The 4,933-nt window shown below is 41.3% G+C and overlaps 1 non-coding gene across 1 annotated transcript; it reads left to right on the top strand.

The window, feature by feature from the left end:
* Positions 1-443: 443 nt before the first annotated feature.
* Positions 444-517, top strand: TRNAS-GGA (transfer RNA serine (anticodon GGA)). The gene has a single exon. It is a non-coding gene; the product is annotated as a tRNA-Ser (tRNA).
* Positions 518-4,933: the final 4,416 nt, after the last annotated feature.

The raw sequence follows: 4,933 nt of genomic DNA, 5'->3' as shown, positions 1-4,933 counted from the left end.
GTCACAGACATAGAAGAAGACGGGACGAGCGCTAAACATCAATTGAGATTTTACTTGGACAAAAACCCAAATATTTGACCAACACCATTCCCACTTCGAATTATAGATCAATTCGCTCTCGCTCTACCATCTGATCTGCTGACCGCCCTGGTTAGCTCAGTAGGTTAGCTCAGTCGGTAGAGCGACTGCCCCGGAAAGGCGGTGGTGCCGGGTTCGATTCCCGGATCAGTACAAACATATCTTTAACTACGAAGTTTCTGAGAAAGATCTATAGCTTTCCTTTGTAGCCATATGGCTGCGCTTGGGTGGATGCAATGAGTAATTACTCCCTTATTACAAATCTACTCCACCTTGGGGGATTCCCATAAATATTTGACCAACACCAATCCCACTTCGAATTATAGATCAATTCACTCTCGCTCTACCATCTGATCTGCTGACCGTCCTGGTTAGCTCAGTCGGTAGAGCGACTGCCCCGGAAAGGCGGTGGTGCCGGGTTCGATTCCCGGATCAGGACGAATTTTTCTTTAACTACGAAGTTTCTGAGAAAGCTGTATAGCTTACCTTTGTAGCCATATGGCTGCGCTTGAGAGGATGCAATGAGTAATTACTCCCTTATTACAAATCTACTCCACCTTGGGGGATTCCCCTAAATATTTGACCAACACCATTCCCACTTCGAGTTATAGATCAATTCGCTCTCGCCCTGCCATCTGATCTGCTGACCGTCCTGGTTAGCTCAGTCGGTAGAGGGGCTGCCCCCGAAAGGCGGTGGTACCGGGTTCGATTCCCGGATCAGGACGAATTTTTCTTTAACTACGAAGTTTCTGAGAAAGCTGCATAGGTTTCCTTTGTAGCCGTATGGCTGCGCTTGGGTGGATGCAGTGACTAATTACTCCCTTAATACATTTATTAGTGTGAAAGCACTAATCCAGCGGTTCAGGGCATAGCCAAATTGTCTAATGCTTGTGTGTCTTCTTGTAGTGCTTTGTCACTAAAAAGAAACAATGAGGACAGAGTGGATTCAAACCCAGGAATTACTCATTGGAAGCAAGTATGAAGTGCCGTAGATATAACTGCAGTTGATCCTCACATGTGCAGACTGCAACACACTCTTGCACTCTGCACTGGATGTCCTCATCTCCATCAACTGCCTCCTGAGGACAAAAGCTTTCGCACGTTCTACTCGATTTAACTGTTTAAATTTTTTTTTCATGCTCAAACAACTGGGTTACAGGCAACTACACAGGATGGTTAAAGCAAAGGCCCATAACACAAGATGACACCGTGGTTGTCTCTGGCTTCGTGAATTGGCTAAGCTTATTTTTTTTACTCCATTGCTCTTTGGGTGTCACTTCGCTGATTCTAATGGATGGCTTGTATTCTCACTCATTTCATTTTGTATAACAGGTGCTGTTATATTTTTATTATATTATATTCTTTGTGCAGTCACCATTCTTTGTTGATTTAAAATGTGTAATAAATTTTTTGAATGTCTTGCAACATTCATGATTATTGTCCTTCAATGATACATACATCACTGAGCAGCTCTTAAGAGGCAGAGGGACACATGAGGCATGGTTTCCACTTTTTCTGTGCTTCCATTTATCCGTAATGTTTCAACACATTGTTTAATTATGATTTCAGCCATGCCTAATTGATGAAGCAGCGAGTCTTGAGCTCAAAACTTCATAAATTTTTGCAGATTCATTAAAATAAAGATGCCAGATAAGAGATTTCCTTTTTTTTGCACAGAAAGGAACAACTATAGATTGCAACAAACACTTGTTTGGAAAGTTAAAGGGCATAAAGAAAAGCTGTTTTCTTTTGCCATGATGAAAATAACCACATTTTGCTCAGCCTTACTGGATTTTGAGTGCTAATTTTCTGTCTTTTGCAGAGTTAAGGAACGGCCCTGGGCTAAAGCGCTTACATAAACACCCCCCCCCCTTTTTTTTGGTTTTACTTACTTTTATCCTATACTTCTGCAATATGCCCCATTTTATTCTATCTATATTAAACTAAAGAAGGACAGGATGCGATCATTGCGATTAGTGCGAGAGTGATGCATGAGTTTGGCACCACACAGAACAGAAGCAAAGCCATTAACAGTCAGACATGACTAGTCCGGCACTCACTCTGACACAGCCCAGTTTCCTCCCCTAAAGAAGCAGAAACGAACAGACAGAACTGTTTGAGAGATGAAGGGCGATAGTGATAGGAATGAAGGTGGCGGTGTAAAAAAGATTACTTGCATCTGTTCTTTCAATTACATTTTTTTCATGTAGTCCATTGTAAAAGGATGGAGCGGAAACTATTAAAACTTCTGTGATAATATAAGCAGGTGCAGATCACCTCACATGGAAGGGGCCTCCGAGAATGGTGGAAAATTCCTGCTTTTGCAGCTCGAAAAGGTCTCCCCTGTTCCTAAACAAATCAGTCGGATTAAGCAGGGACCCCCGTCTCGTTCGTAGTTTTCATCTTCCTACCTATTGCTCATAAGTTACGTTATTTGCCATTCTATATATGAAGCAGGTTATAATAAATTGGCACCCTCCTCTTACCTTCGGAGATAAGACCCTGGGCCGCAGCCTCCTTAGCCCAAATCTTAATCCAGCGCTGCTTGGCCACCAGCTCATTAATGGCCGGAGATTCAGACCCGCAGTAGCAAGGAATCCCTTTTAAATGAAAAAATATTGGGGATGATGGTCAGTTTGATGAATGTAGTTCAGTTTGACATTATCAGTATTTAAAACCATGCAAAAGTTGGAAGAAAAGTGTCAATCTTGTTGGTATTTCAGAATGAGTAAAAAGTGCAAAATAGTTATTTTATGCAAGCCCGACCTGCTCGGTCTCACTTTGTGCAAGAACGTTTTGGCAGTTTCTTGGAACAGGAGCTTGTGGGTAAATGTAACATTGAATAGAAGGAAGGAACAGCTCAAACGAACCGGACGTGTAGGAAGGTGAGACAGACACATGAGCAGCTCATGTGTCTGTCTCGCCTTCCTACACGTCCCGTCCGTTTGAGCTGTTCCTTCCATCCATTCAGCATGAACCAACCAGCCCGACAAAGTCCTCTTCTTGAAATGCAACATTATGTCTTTTGCTTGTCACCATACAGTGCAATAGCGCCTATGTGTGTGTCAATTTTTCTGCTGGATTAAAATTTGAGAAATTGTTGAGCACTGTTTCTGTGAACGTAGCTTTGTTGCACATGCAAGAAAAAATATATTTTGTTACCTTTGAAAAAATCCACAGAAGAATTTAAGGGTTGAGCAATGAATGTGGGTTCTGCACACTATTTGAACCACTGTTTTATGTGTTAAAAAAGCTCGCGCAGTACTAGGTAGTGTAATGTCTGTGATATTGTTAGTGGCCCCAGATCCACCAGGAGCCAAGAGACAGCTTGAACACACATGGCAATGTAGTGGACCCACGGACGGCAACGAAAATGACAGGAAAACAAAAAAACAAAAAGAGCATCCTACAAGAACGGCATTGATTAATGCCAATGGCTGGCAGCGAGGTGTGGGACGGCAGCGTGCGTCGCCTGCATGTGGCTTGGAGCGCGGAGCGCTTTCGTCAGATAACATACGGGCTGGCGGCTGGCAGGGTACCATGATGCGTTGCCGAATGCCAGTCTCATGCGGCCACGTTATTTGACCGTTCCAGCTAACAACCGCATCACTGTTCGGATGCGCACGTGTGGCCAGTCCGCACGAGCTGTCATCCACAACCACATCGTTACAATGCATTTTTATTTGCACAAGGTTTAATGATCATTAAATTTATCCCCCAGTGTCCATTTATAAAAATTGTACTTTTGACAGATTAAATAGACATTTGCAGAAATACATTTTTAGTTCATTGCCAATATGCTACCCCAAATATGATTTTGAGCACTGATCTTTGAAGGGAGCTTGAAGTGTGCTTCAAATATATTTTCAAGGACTATCCATTTTCATAATTGAAATATACTTTAGGCACATTGCTTTCATATTTACAAAAGTACATTTTAAATTCATTTTCAAGATGCTGCCCAAATATGATTTTAAGCATGGCTTTTCTAAGGATGCTGGAAGGGTGCTGCAAATATATCTTCAAGGGCCACCCATTTACTATACCTGAGGTGTACTTCAGACAAATTTATTTCATATTTGCAAAAGTACATATTTAATTCATTTTTAGTATGTCAAAAATGCCTACATATTTTTTCAACTATTTGAACAACACTCGAAATGTACTTTCAGATACGATATTTTTTACACATTTTAAAAATACATTTTGAATATTCAGCAAGGAATTTGATGAACATTCTCCAAACATATTTTGAGCACATTCGTGAATACGAATTGCATTTAAAATGCGTAAAAAATTTGCCACTGTGTATTCCAAACGTACTTCCTTTTGCTAAGGGTTGTGTATCTCAACTCGACGTTTTTACCTGTTGCCATTTTTGTATGAAAATAACACAAAAAAAATTTTCTGGCGTTCAAGCAATCGGGGCTAGTTACAGGTAGGATTAGTTTCAAGATTCCAGTAAGCAATAAAATAAATGTCTGATCAAAAGTTTGCATGAAATGTGTTTGCAGGGACTGCAGATGCATAGTTTGTAAAAATTTATAAAACATCAAAGTTAATTTCTTAGTCATGCAATACAGCACCATGCTACCTCTAAGCTGAAAACTTCTACAAGGTAAAGAGCGCCCTTTTCCTCGAATTATGAGATGTATGTTCTAGTCTTTCGGGGTGTCATTTGGACTAGCTGGCTGAGAAGAAATTGTTGCCTGGTAAACATGGTATGTGCAATAATTGCAGTGAAGCAATCCTTTTGATATCTGAATGTTCAGTATCATGGGCTCGACTGTTTTCCTGCCACCCTCTGTGCCGTATGTTCCACACGCAAGCATCCGCCGGTCCTCTTGCAGCTTTC

Source organism: Amblyomma maculatum, chromosome 7 (genome assembly GCF_055883805.1).
Source record: "Amblyomma maculatum isolate TAMU_Amacu chromosome 7, ASM5588380v1, whole genome shotgun sequence".
Classification (NCBI taxonomy): Eukaryota; Metazoa; Arthropoda; class Arachnida; order Ixodida; family Ixodidae; genus Amblyomma; species Amblyomma maculatum.
The sequence above is the reverse complement of the archived record's forward strand: the minus strand, read 5'-3'. Positions and strand labels throughout refer to the sequence as shown.